The sequence below is a fragment of the Harpia harpyja genome, chromosome 8, assembly GCF_026419915.1.
Source record: "Harpia harpyja isolate bHarHar1 chromosome 8, bHarHar1 primary haplotype, whole genome shotgun sequence".
Lineage (NCBI taxonomy): Eukaryota > Metazoa > Chordata > Aves > Accipitriformes > Accipitridae > Harpia > Harpia harpyja.
The window spans coordinates 34,397,232-34,421,758 of NC_068947.1; the positions used below are offsets into that span (position 1 = coordinate 34,397,232).

At 36.0% G+C, this 24,527-nt stretch overlaps 1 long non-coding RNA gene across 1 annotated transcript; it reads right to left on the bottom strand.

Annotated features, from left to right (window-relative positions):
- Positions 1-1,304: 1,304 nt before the first annotated feature.
- LOC128145061 (uncharacterized) lies at positions 1,305-10,947 on the bottom strand. Its single transcript, XR_008236317.1, has 3 exons — positions 10,893-10,947; positions 9,685-9,787; positions 1,305-1,462 (listed from the first exon to the last, which is right to left on the bottom strand). It is a non-coding gene; the product is annotated as an uncharacterized LOC128145061 (long non-coding RNA).
- Between the last annotated feature and the right edge of the window lie 13,580 nt (positions 10,948-24,527).

A 24,527-nucleotide genomic window follows, 5' to 3' on the forward strand; every position in this document is an offset into this window, starting at 1 on the left:
CTTATTCAATATAAGCAGTAATAAGTATTAGGGTGTAGCAAAGAAAAAAAAGGTGGGAAGTAAATTTTTAAATATCTTTGGGTGAAAAATGTAAGTCATTGCAAGATGGCAAAACTAATGGGTTCCACTTAGGATAGCAGAGTGAGCCTGCTGCCTGATAGCCGTTAGTGAGTCTAGGCTGATAATTCTTAGTTTGAGAAAACCATCTGGTAAGCACCGTAGAAGCAAAACTGAATGCCTTGAAGCACTTGGAGCATATAGGCAATAGTGCGTAAGAGGCAAAACTATAGTTTGGGAAATAGCATTTCAAACCAAATGATTTAGACCAAGTGATTAATTTCTATACATGCTTCAGCCTTGTAGAAACCCCAGCACAGCCTTTCCTTAAGAAATTCTGTTTAAAGAAAGAGTAAAGAAGGCTAGATCCTGTATCCTGTAACCACACTGAGAAATACTGTACTCAGTGAATAACTCATGGAATAAGACACTCAGTGATAATCAGAACAGAGAACCTGACCTAAAGACAATCTTGGAAGTGGATACATCACTTAACCCTAATCAGAAGGAAAATCAAAGTATCAGATATGTTTATCAATAATTTTTAATCAGGCAGAGAAGTATCTTACTTTGTGAGAAACCCTATAATCTTTAATGGGTTACTCACTATGAGTAAGATAACATAATATGGTTTGTATTAATTATTTTTTACTGATATATTAAAGGGATGGTGAAAGATCCACTATCAAACTGCACATACATATCTGTATTATCTATTTTCAGTATCTTTGTATTTCTTAAGAGATTATCACATGTAATACTTCACAGTTGCAAAGATTCAAAACATAAATCCCCTGCAAATTGAAAAAAAAGAACAATTTCTTATTGTTAGATTGTTTGGGGTTTTTTGTGATGAGAGCTATCCAAGGAATGGAGGTAATGTTTTCAAAATGATGGTAGCACCCAGGCTAAAGCTGAGAAAGAAAAATCTTTCTGAAAGGGTTTAGAAATAGAAAAAAAATGTTCTATCTCTAAGTTTTGGGGTTTCTCAGTATATACATTTACCTAACTAATATTCAATTATAAAATGCTTTAAGCATTCTTTCATCAGTGATATCATACACATCTGATGTTAAGTAAAACATATTACATGCTTTTTTCTTTTTTATGCATGGATGAACTCCCTTTCATAACTGCCATATACTGCAATAAGAGTTCCACTCAAAATCTTTTTCTGAGCAAAAAGGAAGACACCATATACATGGAAATAATAATTTACTGTTATTCCAATTAACATTTTAACAGTCTAATTGTTCAAATAATTAATTAATACAGAAAAAACCTCATTCATAAGACAATTGAAATTGCCATGTGAAACTTCTTTGTGTTTACCTGTTTTTTCTGGTGCTAGACTCACTTCTCCCATGTGCCTCTGGGTCCTAAGCTTCAGTCTTCCTTAATGAGACTGGGAAAGGGAGGAACTTAGAACAGTGCATCAGCAGCATCCTGAGGTCCTTACTGGGAGGAATACGATGTCCATAGTGGCAGTTTCTTCAATTGTTGGTCCACCTGGAGTTGTTTTAAAGTGTTTTCTTAGCCCTTCAGTACAAAGCCTACAGCCTTTTACTACTAACAGCAAAATTGTATTTATCGGGCTACACAGGCACTGTAGTTATGATATTCCAAAGAAGATTGAATGAATCCAAAATAAAAGATAGTTTAACATAAGTGCCAAGCTCAGCAGATGTTGATGAAAAAAAAGATGCTTTATAGTCCAAGACCTCCCACAGCTTCTCCCATTACTCCCCATGGGGATTAAGTTGTCCCTGGAGTTGCCCCATTAGGACAGAGCACATCCTCATCTGTGCTCCACAGCAAACAGCTGTGGATACAGCTATTTTCCATCACTGCCATTTTCCAGCTTTGTCTGCTGTTAAGGAGAGGAAAGAGGTGAAGAAATACAAATCTCTTTCTTTCCCTCTCTCAGCACTAGAGCTACAACTTCTACATTTCTTACTTAGAGTGAGAAAATAGAACTGGAGACCATCTCCTCCCTCAGTAATCAAAATAGGTAAAGCAGGTTTTATCCTTAAGGAATTCACAGACTGCAAACTTGTCCTCCTATAAAAGCCAGAGAGTCGTTTTAATTCCCCTATGAAAAGACACAACACATAATCATGTTCCAGCCCAGCTCAGACAAAACTTAGCAGTCTCATGCTCTTTTTTTTTACAGTGTACAGGGTTACTTCTGGTAATAAATCATTAAGGACTCATAAAAAGAGGAGGGACATACATATTAGACTTACTTATTTCAAGCCAGAAAACATGGAAACATTTAGGCATTCAATAGAGAATCATTGAGTAAGCAAATTTTCTAATACTTGCTCAGTTTAGTTTCTCTCTTTGTCCTTTGGAGACCACAGTTCAGCACAGTGTATTTATTGGATTCTGTTTTGGATGTCACAGTAATATGATGGCCCATTCAGAAAGCTGGGGCAAAAGGCAGACTTCCATATTGATCCAGCCTCTCTTGATTAAAATTTACTTTCTAGCTGACTGTGATTTGCAAATTCATCTGTGCTATTTACTCCATCTTCCAGATCAGGGCAGAATGTATTGAATAAAATGAATTTTAATGCATATGCTTTAAGTATCCATCTACACTTCACCCCACATTAGAGTTCACTTTATTCATTGTCTTTCATCTAGTTTTTCCTCTGTGTAATAGCAATCATATTCAACTGAATGTGGATCCTTTTTGTAAGTTTTTCAAAGGCAGGATCATACTTTACCAAAATGCAAATATATCCACTGCATATCCTTCATCCACTAATTTTGTAAGTCTATCAAAAAAGCAATCAGGTTTGAGTGGCATGACATGGTTTTTTTCTTTCCTTTTTGTTTATACTCATGCTGATTTTAAAAAATTAATGGTTTTCATTACAGCACTGAGATAATTCAATATAATGAAACGAGTACCCTATAATAATGAAATACAGAATAAATACAAAATGTAAGAATTAGAACTTCATCTAAAAGTTGTGGGTAGCATTCAAATATTTCATTATACTATATATACATTTGTTTAGGAAAGCGAACTAAATAATGCCATGTATAAAGAAATTACCTAATAATAAAGATGTACTGAGCTGATCAATGCTTTTTGTTCTCACAGTATTGTTCATCTCTTCTCCCCTTCTAAGCCTGTGGGTTATAATGCTTTTGAACAGACATTATTCTGACATTGCCGTATAACAAATGAAAGGGTTGTCCAAGCAAAATGAATGTGACCTATGCATTTTCTAAAATCTTCTAATATTTATTCTGTTACTTTCAGGTGTTTGGCACCACAAAGATTTTACAACCAGGTGTAACCATTCTGTATAAAGCAGGCCACAAATTTTTTCAACAGTTCCTGCAGAGAAAGAATTGTTCTTCTCTCCATGTAACTGGGAGATACAAAGTTCAATAACTTGCAGGTGAACTAGAGTATATCTTTTCAACACATACACAATCTTAATTGTAAAACAACAGATTAATTAGTTCCTTGGTAATCTGCTTCAGTGGAATATAACCTTCGTTTTGTACAGCTGAATATTATGCCCAATTTGATTGTTTTCAAACTTCAGTTTTCAGCTATGGGTCTTGTTTTTTTACTTTATCTGGCAGTTTATTTAGCCTTCAGTGGTCAATATCTTATTCCATCATGGATATTTATAACCCATGATCAGCTCTTCTCTTAAACTTCTCTGCACTAAGCAAGAACTACTGAAGTCTTTCAGTATGAGGTAAATTTTCCAAATCTTACCTCTAGTTCTTTTGAGCATTTTCCTATTATTGACAGTGCTTTTTATCTCAATGCATTCACCATTTGTCATATATATTCCTAGCCAGGTATTGAAGCCTGGGCTGGTTGTTTAAAGCAACTGTTGGAGTAGCTAATATTATTACATAAAGCTTTGACTGTATGAATTGCTTCAGAAGGCTGCTAATTATTGTCACATATGCTGCAGCATTCAAAACATGAACGTGAATGTTCTTGGAGCATTTCTTCTCCTTGCAAGGCCTCATATGAGACCCAGAGCTGCAAAGAGATCTTTGGGTTTATCTTTTGCTTGATTGAAGAAGAACAGAATAGTTGGAAGACAGAATTGTGTGGGAGATAAAATGGAAAAAAAAGTATTAGTAATTTGCAGTTGTCATCCATAGCAACAAGATGAGCTGACAGTGCCAGGGCTGCAACTGATCTCTCCTTTCATTGATGAGGAGTAACAGTGCTGCTTAAATGTCGGGCATAATGATCACTGAACAATGCATTAACACTACCTTAGTATCTACTGCCTCAACTTCGCAGTTTCAGGTAGGCACCTCCGTACTGGTTACACTTCATGATTGTCTATGGAAAGGAAATGAGTGAAATAACTGTTGCATACTAGGAGTTTCTGTAGTAATTTAATGTGTGGAAATTTTTATAATGGAGTTCAAATGCACTTTTCTGCTTTGGATGAAATTTTGGGGTCTGTTCTGGTAATGGCCTTTAGTGGATCAGGCTGTAAGGAAAGTGTAGACAGAACCATTGCTGCTCCCAGCTTACAAAGGACATCCTATGAAAGATCGAATACTGCAGTTTAATTTTTATTCATTTATTTTTTTTACAAGGAAAGCTACTTACCTGAATTCTTGAATAGTTCATGTAATATTTATTAAGAGTGTACCAGAAAAAGGAAATTAGACTGGTAAGAACAGAAAAGCTTAGCTGCAAACCCCAATGTAAGTACATTAACCACCTCAGCAGTTTCAAGTAAATCCCTTTTATTTGAAAATATCTAAATGAGGCTTCCACATATACATCTTGGTTTAGTTGTGTTTTGGGTTTTTGGGGTTTTTTTTTAACAGATTGTAGAATAGGACAGGTTTCAAATTGAGATAAAGCACTGCTTTTTGTGGATTTTGAGTAGAAAGTCTGTTCCACCATGGATGGAAGACACCTGTTGAATTGCTGCAACTAACAACAATAAACTCAAGCCTTAATCTGAGAGTTCTTCTGAGAAAAAACTAGAAGCTGGACTTCTGTAATGCAGGAGGTTGGAGTACATGACCTTGAGATCCCTTCCAACCTAAATTATTATATGATTCTATAAAAAAGGACATACTGCAGCATTTAGCACTAGCTAAACTAGGTAAGTGTACTCATAGACGTAGACATGGAATTTTATGCAGTTACTTGCTTTACATTTTGAAATACTGGCAATTCAAATTACAACACAGAGGCTGATTTTTATTTTAAAATAAATTCTGCATTTAGGACCCCAAATTTTCATTGATAGAAACCTGGATGGACTCAAATATTATATGTAAGTGGTTTCATTTTCTTTTCCTATATAAAAATAAACACAGAAATCTCTGTAAGGTCATATTACAACACTGTGGCAAAGAAAAAGACCTTCAAAGCAACATTGATGGTGTTTACATTTACTTAGCCCATACAATCCTCACATGAGATTCAGGGCCTTATTTCTTCCTTTAAACCACAGCAAAGTAGAATGGGAGTGGAAGTCTCAAAATCTTATTGATTTTTAAGACTGTAGTAAAGGAGATGGTAGGGAACCACCTTGTAATTGTTACAAGTCACTTAATCAAACAATCAAACAATAATGTTCTGTTGTTTAAATGTGTTCATTAGCCAAGCACCTTGGAGGAGCAAAGTGTATGTGTAACTGCCCTGCTGGGAATGGCAGCCTGGCCCCACTCTGTTAGGAATGTTGTCAATGCTTATCCAATACCATAAGTCACAAAAAAATAAAACACTGTAAAATTTCCTTAAAGGATAGATTTCATTAATTAACAGTAGGTGACTGCAAAAGTTTGGAGCAGCAGATCTTCCTTGAGACAACAACATTAATAAAGATATAATGCAGTTCACTAGACAGCAAAGGTTGTTTCTATGTATTGATATAATAATTGCAAGTACAACCACTGATGTTAACTGGGCTGCCAGGGAGTAGCAGAAGCCACGTGCAGCTGTGGGCACCTGCAGCACCCACCATCCCTGCTGGACCCCAAACCCCTGGCTGGCTGCTGTTTTTTCCTAGCCACCCACATTTGCAGTGCCTGGCAGACCAAAAGCCAGCAAGAGCTAAAGCTCCTTTTGCAGCTCTCTTAGACTTGGCTGGTTTGGGGCATTCTCAGGAGTTACTGGAAACCTATCACTCTGGAGCACTACTGTACTATGCAAAGGAAAAATGGATTTCAAGCTGCGTGCACACTCCCCTAAGAGCCTGACGTACCTAACTTCAGAGCTTGGCTGCAAGTCTGCAGGTGACTACCTGCTCAGTTTCAACGTTGCAGCACTGTTGCAGCAGCAGCTAGATTGTGCAGGGATGACAGCAGGCATGTTTTAGGCAGAATCCATGCATTGGCTACCAAATTTCTTATCTGCTTTGCTGCTGAGCTCACCTACCCTTTCTGTCTTACTCCAGGCTTCTGTTCAGTTTGTACGGGAGGAGAGTCTGCTATCAAACACAGACTCAGGATTACAGCATAGACCTTTCCATGGGATTCAGTGTCCAGAACAAAAGAAAGCAACTTTCTTCCAAAGGCAGTATGAAATCCCTGCTTTTCAGAAGTGGGGGGGGGGGGGGGGGAATGAAAAGAAAACACACACACTGTTTTTCACAAGCTCATCTCTCTCTTATAAGATATTTTTGCAGTAAGGTAGCATCTTTGTGTCTATTTATCCTAATGTTTTCAAATATTGCTCATCATCAAGGAATCTGAGTTGTACCGTATTTAATTTTTGGAAAAAAAAAATTATTATGTTTCACTTATATTTTTGAAGAACATGAACTAACAGAGTATTGCAGATCAATACCAAGTAGAAAACGTAGAAAGGAATATTGAAATATTAACACACTTTATTAGCTTTTTGTATTCCTCCTTTTAACTGAAATCTGGAATTTAGCTTGAATTTGTACTATAGTTTAGTCTTTAAGACTAGATGATAAATAGTCCTTACAATCTATAAACAGAGTATTTCCTGAATACACAATAGTGACAGAAGCCAAAGACAGAATTTGAATTTGTGTGGGAATCTCTGTGGCAAGTAGAACTCAGTTCCCTACAACCACAGGTAGGTAAAAAAAAAATAAAAATAAAATGGCATTACATTATTCTAGACTACAAAGCAACATGAAAAGCATGAAACTCAGATAGTCTTGTGTTGACCTGAAGAGGTATATATATGTTCAAAATTTAACTCTCAGCTGGATCTTAATTAACAGTTCTGGATTTTCCTTTGTACGGAAAACAGTATTTCCATATACTCCATCTTCAAATAAGTGAACACCCAGTACTGTATATTTCTCATTTAAATATCAACTAAAATGTTTTATTTTTAAAGTACTGAGACACTACATTTTGAGACCTTTGAGAATCCTTGCTATACTGAAGGCTGCTCAGCATAGAGCTCTTGAAAATCCAGCTGTAATTTTGGGTGCTGAACCTTTGAAAAATCAATCATTGTGCAATTCTGAAAATATAGGTCTAGATAGGCAATAAACCTAAAAAAATCCCCACCCTGTATATTAAATATACATTCATTAGTGACTTAAAATGTGAAAAGCCAACAGTTTCTCCTTTCTTATCTTAAAACTGGAAAATCTTATATTGGAAGTAAAAAGAACAGGTGGTAAAATATAATGGAGTGAAATAAATGCTAAAGCTATTCTAGTCACTAATTAACCTTGTCTCACTTTATAACAAGCTCAAGAACATTTCCTGCTTTCCTGTACACATACACATAAAAATTACATAGTAGAGGGTTTGAATGAGTTTGGGATAATTTTTCAAGTTCATTATATTCCAGATTGAAAGGTCTTTTCTTGAAAAAGAAAAAGAAATAATGTCAAATTAGGGGCTATATTTGTTCATGGTGTAGGTTTTTAACACAGTATTTTTAGAATTACTGGGTAGCGTTTCTTAAGGATGTATCCTAAAGTAACAGGAGTGTCATGTGCCTTGCCTAGTCCAAGATGTACCTCACAAAATGCATGCATGCCATTGGCTTGAACCTTTCATTGCAGTATACATTTCTGCTTAGATATATGAAAAGCAAGTATGCAAAGTAAAAAGCCCCTTTTCCAAGACTGCTATTAGACTGACATTTTGCTTTGCTCCAAATAGGTCAGAAAGAGATGATGATAAGACATATCTTAGTACTTCTGCCCATCTCCCCCTAACTTTGAATATATGTGAAAGTACAGAATGTAAATGTGTTGAACTAAAAATTAGCTTGCTACAAACAAAATTTAGCTGCCAGATATACTCTGAAGAAACCACAGGGTTTGAGGCATTAAACAAAGTTGTATAAAACCTTCTTTCAAATTCTATTCTTAAACTTTTCAGGAGCAAGTTATAATTTGCCAAAATTATTTTTAATTGAAGAAATTCACAAATTAATTCCTGTAATTATTACTAGCTCTATAAATTGTTTAGAAGCTTTAATTATGAACATTAAATATTCAAAATTCAAGCTGAATTGTGATTAAATATGGTCCTATTTTTGCTCCTCTGCTGGATGAAAATAACACTTGGAATGAAGGATTTCAGAGTATTAAGAATACACATGCATAAGAGTTAAAAACTATCAAACTGCCTAATATTTACCTAAAATTCACAGTTTCTTCTTGCTTAACACCCTGTTACAGCTAGGGAACACTGATGACAGAGGGAAAAAACTATAGAAATTTGGAAAGAAGTGAAAAGAGTTGGATAAGAAGTGAAAGTGAAGGCAAGAGATTTTAAGACTGAAAACTAAATACATGGTGCATGTGTGTGTGCAATTTTGTGTGTTTTATATATTTATGTTTCTGTACATCTGTACATACAAAGACACAACTGTTGACATAAATTTGACCAGGTGTTAGCTCCGTCAACTTGAACCTAACTTTTATTGCTGTTACATAAGTGCTTTGTGGCTGTAAGTGCTTTCATAATTTCATCATTTTCATTACCCTTAATAGAGATTTGTCCCAGGTTAGTGGCATATGGCAATGGGCTGAGGTGATGAAACTTTACTTTATACAGAACACATAAAGAAAAGGGCTATATGCTATATTCTCTAGGACTGTAATGGCATTGATACAGTATCAAGCTCGATGTGCTAACACGGATTACCTGCTTCCCTCTGATCAGTTCCTGTGATGAAGTTTGTGGAGTGAGAAAGTACCCTCTCAGTAAAACCTACTGAGGAGCAGCCAGAAAAGTCTATGATTTACACCCACACACTTCTACCAAACAACTTCAGAAAAGTTTAACTAGAAAGCAATTGCACTGTTCTCGTAAAAAAAAAAAAAAAAAAAAAAAAACAACCAAAAAACCAACCCACAACCAAAAACTAAAGACCCACTGAAGCTTGTAATATTCTATAGGGAAATGAAATCCATTTACTTCCCACTGTGTGTATGAATCAAGACAGTGCAGTTCACTAAGGAATGTCCAATTACACAGGCACCTTTACCCTTTTTGAGTCTATATTCTAGAAAAAGACAGGGAGACAGGCAGAAAAAGGAAGACTTAATACCATCTCATTCATGATAGTTTTCTGTATTTCATTTCCCAGCTAATTAACCTTTTGCTGCAGAAAAAGTTCTACATTAAGAAGCACAGCATAACAATCAAACAATTCACCATTACTGAAAGACTGCTTCTAATTTAAAGTATTTCCATTCTTTAGAAAAAACACTCCTAAGTTCCATAAAAAATATTTCTGTATACCCTGCTTCCTCATCACCTAAAAAAAAAAAATCATACACATATGCAGAATTTAAACTTAGAATTATTTTTTAATTTCAATTTCTATTTTTTAATGTAAAAAATGTTTGTCTCTCAGCAATATAGAAAGATAATTTAGAAAGATAATATTTTTTCATGTTAAAAATTGTGAACAACATATGAAGGGAGTTTATTATGTTCAGACTTGTTATATATATTTAACTATACATGCATAATCCGGTAAGTGTCATTTTAAAGAAATAGTACTTAAAATGTATAGAAAGCATATGTACACATACAGGGTCTCTCCCTCTATATGCACCCACCCATAAATGCACATATGTGTATATATATTACAAATATACATACCTTCTGTGTAAAATTATATATGAGAACATATATACATGTAAATGGATGTGTAGATATGCATTGTCTTTCATTCATTGAACAAAAAGTGAATGAGATGAAGTACCGTATCTTTCTCAGTCACAGACTGCCTAGAAGTCTTTGTACACGGTCATCATCTCTGCATTACCAGAACACTTGGACAGTTGACTCTAAATATAATCTAACTTAAAGAACATATAAGAAAAGTCACTCTCAGAACTAGCCCCTCCTCAACATACTTCTAAAGTGGCCACTCACTGAAAGAGAAATTTCTCCTTGGTGAGATGCTTTACTGCTGCTTTCATTTACCTGACAATCTATTTTGAAGACTTCCTTAGTGACAGATATTCAAAAACTCCTTAACATGAATATACTTCATTTAAAATCAGTCAGCTAAAAACCTATAAAATGCATCATTTTAATAGTTTGAAAAATCATAGTCACTATTATACAAGAAGTTGGTATAACCAGTTATGCTTATTAAATGGATAACATGTTATGGTTGAAAGATTCAAATAGACTCATTATGCTGAAAACATTTCTGGAAATAGATCTCTCCCCCCCCCCCCCCCCCCCCATTTCTGCATTTTTAGAAATGATATTTCTTTTCCACATTTCAAATGTTACATCTAACAGACAAGTATATTTATGTGCAAATTTCAAAATGATTGAAATTGCCACTTCACAGCCAAAGAACCCTATTAATGGCAAGTACTCTAACAAATTGTTCCTGATACCTTTTTTGCTATGCTCCCAAAGCCAAGCTCCTCGGTGCATCACATTGCCCATTTCACTGCTGCAAGGGACACAGCCTATACATGGCCAGTTTATATATAAAGGAAGACAACTTAAATTAGCTGACACTGTTATTATACAATACATATATCATCATCTGTAGATACCTTTCTCAACTCCTGCTAAAATCACAAGAAGGACTTTGCTGACTTTGGGAGCTGAATCAGGTCTACAGTGCCCTTCAGGCAGTAAAGACATGGGCCGTGCAGTTTTATATGGAAGGACAGCTTTAAACACAGGCAGTTCTCTAGAAAATCTCTTTCCTTATGCAAGTGCTCAGGCCTATCATGAAACATTATGAGGCACAAGCTTGGAGATCAGAACACGCACACAAAAGATGCAGCAGCATCAAGTCTGTCAGGCACAGTGTGAAACTGGATTGACCGTTCTCTCCATGACACCTATGCTACAAGAAAAACAAAGATAGGAATTCTCTAGCCCTTGTGCTGTGCCAATATAGTAAAGTAACATTGCAACAGTACCAACTGGTGGCAGAAGATACTGTTCATCATCTTACTTGCCCTTCTTCACCATCTACATAACTAGTAGAAACTCCATGATAATTCATTTTGTTCTATGTCAATGCCTAGGAATCTCCTACAAATTCACTTTGTGATCCAGTAGTTTTTTTACTTTATGGATTACATTCACAATACTGGAAGATATGAACCCCATAGTTTGAAGATAGGGTACATATATGAGAGCAGTAGAGCTCTCTCAGTACCTCATGAAATCAGTAGGGACTTAAGCATCTTTCAGGATCTAGCTCTGTCATTTCTCGCAGAGGAAAATGAGATAAAAGGCTACTGTAAGAAAATAATTGATACTATTCCTCTAGAAGTCTCTGTAAGGATACTGAGGGAGTATGCTGACTGTGGAATCTGAGTCTGCTACACTGAAGCTTCATAAATGCAAGATTTTATACCAGGACAGTCAATTGCCAGGTATTATTAGCAAGCTAGCTTTTTTAATAACTGATGCTTAATGAATGTTAATGAGGAGAACATGATTATTCTTCTATTAGAGGCCTCTCAGATCTGGTTTGGAAAGACATCAAAAGGGTAAGTTTTATTTTTAAAAAATATAAAAACTGTGAGATTAGCTTCTAAATTATTGTGTTCTAACTCGCTTTAATTGATTCTCTTATTTGGACTTGTTTGAAGTTTGACAGCAGAACCCCAGTGGAAACATAGCCATGGCTTTAAGTACCAGTTTGGCCTATGTGTTACTGCACAAAATCTTCACTTGTTTTGAAATACATATATAAGGCCTAAAATTCTGATAATAAATAATAAAAAAAATCTAGTTGGTGCCATGAAAATACTGAATTCATTAATGAACAATTTTCAAATTATAATTTGAAGTGTATGAGTAGATAAGATAGGAAGACTGAAATTTTCTTAAGCTCTACAGAATTTTCTTTCTGACAGAGGTATCATGAATTCCCTTTTGTTATGATGAACCGGAACAAACATTTTTAAGATATTGGTGCTTCCCATGGAACAGAAGTTTGACTAGTTCTACCCAGAAGGACGTGTGATGATTTAAAATGGGGTTACTTATCATTATGAAAGTCTATGCTAACAAATGGACATCTCAACATCTAGTTTAAAATCTCTGCCTCCACACTAGAATAAAGTGAGAAAATACAGATGCTGGAAAATGGAATTGTACCACTGAAACAAGAGCATCCTGGAAGGAAAAATATTTCTGAAAATATTTAATCTTAAACAGGAATGTTCTCAACTTAAAATAAAATAGGCTTCTTGTCTTACAGAGGTTTAGAAGGATGTTCACACAGTATTTAGGTGTTGATTGGTAAATGACTTCAAAATTTCTGAATAAAACTTGTTAGGAAATTTATAATGGACTCTTGGACTGAAAAACAAAACCAACCAAACAAACAAAAGCAAAAATCAACCAACCAACTAACCAACCAACAAAAAAAACCCTACCCAAGCAATTAATTCTAAGCAAAGTATGTAAAATGAATAGTTCTGTTATGGACTAGGTCTAAGTGTGACCTGAACTTTACATTTCTGGATAATATATTTGTCCTCTATCTTCCCTAAAGGATGGAGCACATGTCTCCTAATAGGGGAAGTTTCGTATTATAAAAGGCAATGTGATCTTGTGGTGTAATCACTCAAAGTGAACACAAGATCTGATTCAGCTTTCTGCTGCATTTAGGGAAGCACTGAAAGGAATGCAAAAACATAAAGAAAACCCATTTCCTTCCCATGTCCTTTTGTCCCTGAAGCTTACTACATCATTTTGATGTCTGCTGGAAGTCCAGTGACTTAAATGGACTCAAGCCTCACCCAGTAAACACTGATACCAATGAGAAAAATAACCAATTATTTCCAAGAACTGGATTGAGCCTTTAGGCATTCACTGGAGAAAAACACTTGTGCTATTCATGAATGATGCTCAAAAGAACACATTGTCATAAGCATTGCTAGCACAGGGAGAACCAGATAGTAAAGTGTCTTTATAACTAAAACAGGAATGGGGAAAAACAATGAAAAGACAGACGAGGAAAAGGAGGCAAGAAGGTCAGGAGTTAGTGCTTGGAAGTCAGTTTTCCACAGAAGTGCTAGATAATGTTAACACAGAAAAGAAGAGGCAAGTAAATGGAGAGGAGAAAGCAAAAAGAAAATAACAGTCCTTAAACAACTTTAAGAAAATACGTGTTTTGCTTCCCTACAGCTTCTGGAATTGTTTGCCACCTCCAAATTCTATGGTACCTTAAACCTCAGCTATAAGTATTAATGTTTAGGAAGATTATAGCTCTCTCTCAAAGACTTGGTTATATCATTATATAAACTGCAAATACACAGTGTTCCTATGCAATGTTCTTTGTACTGTGTATTTGTGGAATTAAAATTTCAGTCTATATTCAGTTCAGGCTTTCAGTCCAAAGCTCTGGAGACAAAATTTACCCTGTGCTGCATCTATATTTGAAGATAGCTAGTGAAAACAGAGTCAAATTTGACAGCATCTAACAAAGTGTATCAGTTTTCCCTGTTGCCAGCTTTGTGCATTTCCTTGGGAATCCCATACTGGGGAGACAGCAAGGGCAGACAGTCTGGGGACACAGAGGAAAGGGTGCAAAGAACAGCCACTGGAAAAGCCTGCAAGCCCATAACTCAGCTGCCAAATCTACCTCCTCTATCATGCCCTTGGGGTTTTGGTAGATGATTAATAATACTGGAAAATTCTAACTAAAGCTGACTATGTAAGACTTCATAAAAGTTGCACACTTGGAAAGTATTGTGGAAGGTCAGACCCTTCTAATTATAACTTGTCTTCCAATGTTTCTCAAATTTTCTGTCAAAATGCTTGGAAATTTTTTTTCCCCTTGTTTGTCTGTTCATCTGTTTAGAGTAGATGACCATCTAGAAAGAATTTTTCATGTTGTGTATTCTGAACAGCATCCTCCCAAGAAATTGCTTTGAGCCTTGGAAAGGTCATCTATGGGAGCACAGAAATATAAATTGGTGAGAAAATTACTGGATTTTTTATTTACACTAATATTGACTTCTAACACATATTTTAAGGTTGAATGAATTTTGTGCATAGATATGAATTAAAATCAAATGTTCTGATAATTATTTTTAAACTGTAACATACATCTTACTGATCACCACCCCAAATTAATTAATTTTAGATACAGTTAATAGCTGTCCACAGGTCTATGTGCAAATCCACTCAATATTTTAATACCTCAGTTTTTAAGGTCAATATAGGTCTTATTTCATTGGAAAGAGGAGTAAAATTGAATTAAATAATTAGAAATATTTTTAACTTTTAAGTCTAGGTAGAATCCAATTTGCAACAGCTTCATCAAATAATTTAGAATCTGTTCAATAATAAAGGCACTTGGTACAATTATAGTGTATTCGGATCTAGCCCAATGTGTGTGATTATCCTGTAGCTGCTCCCTTTTCCAAACTGATGGAGTATCTTGACAATTCCTTTTACTCATAGGTAACTTGAATTATAAGGTCCCATGCCCAACAGTTCTGATTTAAATCTGTTTTAAAAACAAGTTTAGCAAACTTCCACTCCAACAGAACCATGGAGACACTTAATTGTATATGTATATACTAAATTAGAATTGTTCAGCCATTAGGAATAGAAGAACATGTGTGTCAGATAACTGCAAATTTTCTAGTGAAGCCAGCAAATCCTATAGGACAAAGTCATGTCAGCTTTTTAATGAGAGAAACAACCCTGTCAAGGCTCTTTCACCTCCAGGGAAACAGAATGCTAACGTAGTACCTGTTCTTCTTATGAATAGTTATCAAGTTTAAATTTCTTCTACCTCAATGAAATCACATTGAGTTCATTATAATCTCATTTCCTGATCCAGAACCACTTAACTTACTCTTATATTAATGTTGATACCATGCATATACTTAATCATGTCTACATTTTTCTTTTACGGGAAAATCAAAGAAGATCTGGCATGTAAGTTGCATATCAAATGCAAATCCAGTATGTGACATTTTTTTTTTTACTATATTTTTTCAAACCACAACATTTTCATAATTGTTTAAGCGGAATTTAGTTGTTGCTGAAACCTGGTGGTTCATGCTTTTTCCCATACCCTATCCTCCACATGCATTATGCTATGTATAACTGAAAACAGTTTTTCACAGTTATCTAGCTTGCACAAAAATCTCAGCACCTAAATCCTTGATGAATACATCACTAAACAGATTGAAAAGGAAATGATATGCTGATGTGGATTGCAAAGTCATATAGAATTGCTCTATAGAGGATTTTTCCTATGTAGTGAACCCTAGTAAAAATATTGCAATATAGTAAGTTTTCAGGAATGATTTTTCAAGTATAGGCATTATAAAAACAGTTTCCTGGTTCATCTATTTCCCAGATATGCTTTTTCCTCAGTAACAAACACCCCACCTTCAATCACTGTTGTGATTTTTTTTGCATCTGTTTTTCTGTTAAACATATATCTGAAAAAGGGGCTGGATTCCGGTCTGGTTTAAGCTACAAGTTTCTAGAGCAACCCTACGAAAATCAATGGAGTTTTTCATCATGTGTCTGGAAGTCAATCTGTTTCTTTCACAGCCTCCCTTATGGGTTGATGGAAATGTCCTTATTTCTGGTGTTTTTTTAAATTTTTTTAAATATATATCACTTGATTATGTCTGGTGTAATCTGAACCAGCTTTGATATAATTATTTGAGATACTGCTGTTGTTCATGGAGTACCAATATGTACCTCTGCCTTAAAAATCATGGTAAAGTGCTTCATGTTAAACTTCATTCTGCCCTGGCTTAAACTGCTACGTCTACCCCGTGTACACGGTTTAAAGGTAGCTCTTCACTGTATTGCAGTCACTGCTGTGTAGGTACAACCTGTGACAGGTTTCCTGGTTTCAATCTTGTCATATACAGAGCTGCAGGAGCTGCTAAAATCTTCTCAAGATTTCCAGAACTCTGTGTAGGATATTTCTCATACATACCATCATGTGGGTGTTTACTTAGCATGACATAGCTTCAAACCATCATTGCCTTTTATCCCCTACGCAGTCTGAAGGCGTTTGACAATGCCTTCCTGATTCAAATGTGAGAAGAGAGACTTATCTAACTGTATTCTCCAAGTCTTTAGCTACAGATTAATCACCCCAGTACAGCAGCAACTACAATATTCTAATAATTATACTTTACTTTTCCCTACAAAGCAAAGAAATTTTCAGCTACTCATATTAATCCAAGGAGTAATTTCTACAAAGGCAGGTGGTTACAAGATCTGAGTCTGATGTCATACTCATTTTACCCTGTAGTAGTCCAAATGTTTGTTCTAAATGACTTTTCTAAAATTAAATCCAAGACCAGCTAATTAGTTTGTCTTGGTCTTTCCTATGTTATATGTTAATTCTTGCAAATAAAAATCATAATGGGTTAAATTAGATTAAACCTCTGTAAATTTTTGTTGTCTCCCTCTCTTATCTTTTGGGATCAGTGGCCAGTTATGAACCACGTCATGAAGCATCCACTCTGCACCTGTACTGCTGTGGTGCTTGGGGATCTGCCCGTGGGGTGAGAACCTCCTTAGGCAGATGTTGCATATTCTTGCCCCTATCCCAAGAGCTTAAATTCAAACACAAATCCTTTCCATTAGCTTACAGCTTCTTTTAAGTTGCACATTTTTAATCTTTAAATACATGTACATACATGCATACCTAAATGCATGCCTGTAAAATGTTGTATGATGTGCTAGCCCTTAGAACATCTTTCTTACATACAAGTTATATCCTGCCTGAAAGCTTCCTTGGAAATGTTTAGATTCGTTGTATTATAAAAGTGCACGGTTTTGTCAGGATGCATCGATTTCTGGCTGTGTATTAATTTTGCTGTAAAATGCACTGAGATGATAAGCTTACAGCAACTCAGTCCAACTCAATTATCTGCATCCTTCCAGGGGAAGACGTCAGGACTTCATGCCATTTTTGCCATTTCACTATTTTACAGCTCAAATTTCTACATGGAGCCAGAGCAATCTAAAATTTAAAATGTCTGTTAAACTTCCCATCCCTCTGGCAACCAATATGGCAGCTGCTTTACTGGATCAAGAGCAATTTGCCTTCTTGGAGATTAACTTTGGGAAAATGAACCCATCCTTGTACAACAAAACTTGCTTTAAACATGAACCAGAATGGCCTAAGTTTTGATTCATGCATATTTGGCCCAAGTCATGCAACCCCACATCACTTTCACCTTTACTTAAAGACTACACTTCTGAAGAGAAAACTTATTCCTCGGAAAAACATCTTTGTGCTTTAGCTCTATTTCCCCTGAGGCTGCCTCCATGAGGCAAAAATAATCTGAGGAGTAGACTTTCCAGTTCTAAATCGAATAACTGGAGAATGAGAGGGCATCTTTTGTGAAGACAACTTTCTTCAAATCTTTTCCTTTGATGTTGATTCTGTGCCTTGGGATATGCTGACAGAAGCTGACATATGAAAGGGTGGAATCAATACCAAAATAAACTCTAATGGCCCAAATTTCAGCTTGCATTCATTACTTATTCATAACAATTCTTCAGGATCATAAGTTTTTAACCACTGCATTAAAAACATCAAGTAAAATCTAACTTACCATGTACATAACGACACATACACAGGATTTTACATGGAGATCTTCTTTTAGAAAAAAGAGAAATGTTACAAAGTGCTGCAGGCATCACCTTTTGTAATTTAAAACATCCTCATGATTTCTTAAGAGATAGAGTGTAAACTTTACAAGGGCAGTGACTCAGGTGATCCACCTTACATTCTACATAGCTTCTGTGCAAACTATACCTTTAGACAGCTTGTGATGTGACAAATGTAACAGGTGCATTTTCTTCTTTGTGACTGCTTTAAAAGAAAATTTAAGAGGGGGTTATTTTTAGAAGTTTATTTCCCTGAAAGATCAGATAGTAATTTCCTTCATTTCTCCTCCACTCTTCCTTTTCTTTGTATATACCATTCTCTAATAGTGAAATATACCTCCAGATCCACACAGTATTTCAGTGTCAAATGTAACCATTTTCACCATACTTCACTGGATGCATAGCTTATCTATATCTTTGAAAGTTTCATTCTATAACAGACATACAGAGAGAAAAAAACACTAGTTGCATAAGGACAGTGAAAACAATTCTGAAAGATCCAACTACTTTTGCGTTCAAGTCCCCAAATTATCTCTACTTTAAAAGATAAAAAACATTAAGTTTTATTTCTGAGCACACTCTCCAGGTTATCAACTAGATAATAATTTTATTGCTGGTAATTCTAATTGGACACTGAAGATTGAGATTCAGGATCCACAATCAGTCATCCAATAAATCTGAGGAGTTGACATAGGAAAATTTTTCATCTAATTTTCACTTCTTTTTATTCATATTTTCTTGACATTATTGCTGTTTGTATGTACCACAGAACTCTGTAATGGGAGAAATGCATTGGTACTATTTCTAGAAATCAGATCTCTGAGGTCACTAGGCAAAAAAATTTTTCATCTATGATAATTACCGGATTTCATTCAAATATGATTGTAATTTATGGAGTAATATCTTAGCTAGGTGATTAATTGATCAAAGATGTCTTCCTAGAAGGGCAAAATAATCAATACACATCAGCACAAAGATGCTACAGTCACTACAATACATCACAAATAAATGCTTTTAGACCCCATTTGTCCCCAACATTAGTAATAAATAAACATTAGGCCAAACTTACAGTGTCCCTATAATAAGCCAACCTGACTGAGGAGGATAAATTTGAACCTGACTTTCAGCTGTTCACCCTGTCAAAATTCATGATCCCAAGTAGCATTTTATTACGTTCTAATGTTCATTTTATTACACTTATTCCTTTGAAAGATACTGAGATTTCAGTGGTAACAACAGCCCAGTAAGCCTGTCACTGCAGCTGTTCTTGTCATACATAGTCACAGCATTTACGCATTGGTACCTTTAGGCAAGTATCTGAGTGCACTTATCAGCATTTCATAATGCACTTATGTTTGTAAGACAATGTAGGAATTTCAAGAATCATCGTAAAGAGTGCTTCAAAGAGGTACAGGAAGCTTGACTGTTACTTTAGGAAATTATGAACCCTTTAGAATATACAGGTTGTGAGAAATTCTTCGAGGCTAGCAAAAGTCTTTAAAAGCCTGGTTATACTACATAATGCTAATCAATTAGTTCTTAACAAGCGCAGTACAAAACCCAGCTCAACCGTGGCAGGTGGCGAAGGTGGTAGGAAAGGATGAGTTTTGCTGAAGGGCCCTTCTGGCATACAGGGTCAGGTAGAAAAACCTCAAAAAAATGTGGGAAAGGGAGAAGAGGTGATGTGGGCACCTTAGGCGAGATAGAAACAAGACAAACTGATCAGAGATGAGTGTTAGAGAAATAGTATGGACGCAAGGGAAAAAAGCTCATTGGTGGAAGGACTTAATGAGTTGGTAAAGTAGTTAATTTGGCAGCTAATTTTCAGAAGGTTAGAAGTAAAGTAATAATGACTCAAGGAAGAAGGGGAAGAATTAAGTTTGTAATAGTCAAGAAGGAAAATAATAATGATCCTAGAAAGTTTTTCTGTAGGGTGGTCAGATAGGGACAGGAAAACACAGAGATTCTCTCACATGTTACATCCAGTGTAAGACCAACAAGGTGACCTGCTTAGTGGATGAGAAAAAGGCTGTGGATGTTGTCTACCTAGACTTCAGTAAAGCCTTTGACACCGTTCTGCACAGCATTCTCCTGGACAAAACTGGCTGCTCCTGGCTTAGACTGGCATACTCTTTACTGCCTAAAAAAACTGGCTGGATGGCTGAGCCCACAGGGTTGTGGTGAATGGAGTTAAATCCAGTTGGTGGCTGGTTACAAGTTGTGTTCCCCAGGGCTCAGTATTGGGGCCAGTTCTGTTTAATATCTTTATCAATTATCCAGATGAGGTGATTGAGTACACCCTCAGTAAGTTTGCAGATGACACCAAGTTGGGTGGGAGGGTTGATCTGCTTGAGGGAAGGAAAGCCCTGCAGAGGGATCTGGACAGGCTGGATCGATGGGAGAAGGACAATTGTATGACATTCAACAAGGCCAAGTGCCAGGTCCTGCACTTGGGTCACAACAACCCCATGTAATGCTGCAGGCCGGGGGAAGAGTGGCTAGAAAGCTGCCTGGCAGAAAAAGACCTGGGGGTGCTGGTCGACAGCCGGCTGAATATGAGCCAGCAGTGTGCCCAGGTGGCCAAGAAGGCCAATGGCAGCCTGGCCTGTATCAGGAACAGTGTGGCCAGCAGGAACAGGGAGGTGGTTGTTCCCCTGTACTCGGCACTGGTGAGGCCGCACCTTGAGTACTGTGTTCAGTTTTGGGCCCCTCACTACAGGAAAGACATTCAGATGCTGGAGCATGTCCAAAGAAGGGCAACAAAGCTGGCGAAGGGCCTGGAGGACAAGTCTTATGAGGAGCGGCTGAGGGAACTGGGACTGTTTAGCCTGGAGAAAAGGAGGCTGAGGGGAGACCTTATCGCTCCCTACAACTACCTGAAAGGAGGTTATAGTGAGGTGGGTGTCGGTCTCTTCTCCCAGGTTACAAGTGACAGGATGAGAGGAAACGGCCTCAAGTTGTACCAGGGGAGGTTTAGATTACATATTAGGAAAAATTTCTTCACTGAAAGGGTTACCAAGCATTGGAGCAGGCTGCCCAGGGAAGTGGTGGAGTCACCATCCCTGGAGGTATTTAAAAGACATGTAGATGTGGTTCTTTGGGACACGGTTTAGTGGTAGACTTGGCAGTACTACGTTAACAGTTGGACTTGTTCATCTTGTAGGTCTTTTCCAACCTAAAAGATTCTATGAAAGGATGCTGAAAACGGCTTACAAAGAAGTCAGAAAAGAACAAGGCATGCAAAAGTTGAGACTTCATTTAAGTTTTGGCTAAATTAAATGAAAAAAATCAATAGTCTATGCAATAGGATTATTGTTAGTAATCAGGAACATGAAGGGTTGGGCATCATGCTGTTGGGCACTGTAAACAGTTGGTGAGAAGGAGAACATACAATGTGCATAGAGAATGTGTGACACGCAGGAGAAATAATCTCAATTTTGCAGAGGGAAACTAAACACATATCAGTCGCCTATTAGCAAATTGCTTCAAACATTGAAATATTTTTGTTTCTGTTAGATTTAAGTATGCATTTGGAAGCTTTGATTGTATTTGTATGAAAATTGTATGAAAAGAGTGGAAAACTTTGGTGTGCATCCCTGTCTAACAGAAGCACAGATAGGGAGGGAAAGGCTATCCTTCTTTCAGTGCTTGTCTTAATGGTGCAACTCTTTCAAACAAAGGTATGGGAAAAAATTAAATTGCAGTACCTTTTCTGCAACAATGACCCTGTAAGAACTCTTATTTTTGAAGGAGGGTAGCTAGTAGTAGCTAAACTTAATACAGTTACAGAATTGGTAGTTATAGTAGGAAAAATATTACTCCCATCTTGAAATAGCAATGTGCCCATGGAAGACATATTACTGAATAGCTGTTCCAGATAGACTGCTTCCATAATCCTAGATAGTTCAACAGTTATAGTCTGTGCATGTGGTACCTAAGAGAGGCGACTGTCTTTCAGTGCTTGCAGTCAAGGAGTCAAAGCAGTAAAGAATTAACAAAAGATTAATTATAAGATTATATATGGAAGTTATCAAAGTACAAAACAATATAGCTAAAGACAAATGTATTTATTCAGATACCAGGCAATTTTAGAGCTCAAGTAATCATTCCTTATAATAGAATCTCCTTTAAACTGGAGTACAGCCCTACTTCATGATTTTATGGTGTCAATATCATAATTGACATCCTAGCTAATCTTTGTTGGAAATGTAGGGGATTTATGAGATACAAATTTGTATTTGAAAGCAGATGACTTTAAATGAAGCACTTAATCACATAATTTTTAGTTAGTATTAATCATCCTTTCTGTTAGCACTTTCTTAATCTATTATACCAAATGTAAATATATATACAATAAACCATTTAAAATTGGCATTCTGAAAGCCAGAATTTCAATATTCAGTAATAAAACAAAATAGATGCAACAAATACACATTCTCAACTTTCCAATCATGTACCACAATATAAATATTCTGAGACTATTGTACTATTCCATTAAATGCACACTGAAGGAAAAAATTGCACACTTCGGTCAAATCTATATTCTAGTGTAATGAAACTTGCCACTTCAGGCTACTGTCCAGTAATATTAAGAAATAAAATCACCAATTTATAGTGATTATCTATGCTCACATATTTTTAAATATCTTTTCTATTCTCTGGGAAATCTAATGTTTTCTAGATAATAGATGTCACTTGAGCAATGAAATATTTAAGACAAATCTTTCTCTGCTCAGGACAGAAATTGTTGTCATTTGTAGAAGCTGCAAGTGTTTGAAATCAAAAGCTTTGATTAATAAGGATGTGTTTGGAGTTGGAAAAACACAGAAGCAACTGATTTCTTTAGATTGTCTTATAATTAGCAAGTAGATCTCTAAGACTGACTAACTTATACTGGTAAGATACCAGCTTCATGTTCAGCAGACTTACATTCATTTTCATAGTTACAATTTTCTTTTGCATCCATGGGATAGTAACTTAGGGCAAAATCCCGATTCCACTGAAATCAATGGCAAAACTTCATTGACCTACTGAAGTCCAAACTCAATTTACATCTGTTATTTGCTTTTTTGTGAATAAAATAGAAGCAGAATCTCACATCCTTTCTCTTTCTTATTTAAATTGCAACAACTTTAGTGCATAGACTGTCTTTCAGACATAATACATACTTAAGTAATTTAAATGTAATTTTTTACTTTCCTCCTTCTTTTTACTGTCTCAATTTGCACACTTTTCAGAACAAGGATGAAGTATATAAATATATACAGTGTATAGTTAATACAGATATATACAGCATATACATCATTCATTTTCCACATGCAGGATTTGATATGTATACTCCTGGATGTGCATATGTGTTAGCAGTATCAAGTCACATGGATCCAGATCCTCATTTCAACTTTTAAGGCATACTGAAATACAAAACTGCAGACAATCCTGAGCTCATCTGCCTACATTCTGACCTGGCCAGAAATGAGGCACTTACACTTGTCAGAACAGAGAGCTGAATAGGGCCACAGCGCACCCAAACAAATATGTCATGCGTTTAATTTACAGGTGTATGTCTCCTGAATCAGCTTTGCCCTGTGTTCAATTGCATCCACCTACCTCTAAATCCTTTCTTGTAGTCATGACCTTCAGCATTACTATAAATGATAGTAATCACTTCTGTTAGCATACTTAATATTCCCATGTTTCAGGGATCACGTTTTTTTTTTTTTTCTATTTAACATTATTGAAAAATAACATGCATTTATTGCATTTTCCTATGTAATGATAAGGAAACTTTTCCCAACAGTTTAAATGGAGAATTAGATCAAATATTGCTGTGGAATTTTTCTATATGCCTACTGTTATTTCATTCTAAATACCTTGCAGTCTTTACAATGAAATGTTTAATAATGTTTATTTTTTTAATAATCTGTTCATCACCAAAATTAGGGATCAGTCTTTTGTTGCTTTTCCTCCTTTAAGCAAAGAAGAGGTGGGTAAGGACTGTGGGATTGGCTGCTTCTACAGGGCAGCAGAGAATATTTTATTATTTCACTATGTTTACAGGTTTGAGGAAGTAAAACATAATGACCACAGAAGCACACTGTGGTCTTAATGTATGTCATCTATCTAATGCCCTGAAGAATAAGATATCATATTCTGTATATTTAAATGTGCTTCTCCAAGAAGGTTGCTGTTTTGTTGTTCTAAATTCTGAAAAATCACAGGAGGTATGTTCACAAAACCCATTAACAAATAAGGTTTGTTCTCACACTTCCTGCACACTGTTTTGAAAATTGATCCCTAAGGGCCTAATTAGCTATTATGCACTTTTCCTACTGAAAAAAGAAAGGGAACTTTTATGCTTAAAATAACTTTAGCAACCAAAATCTTCCAGA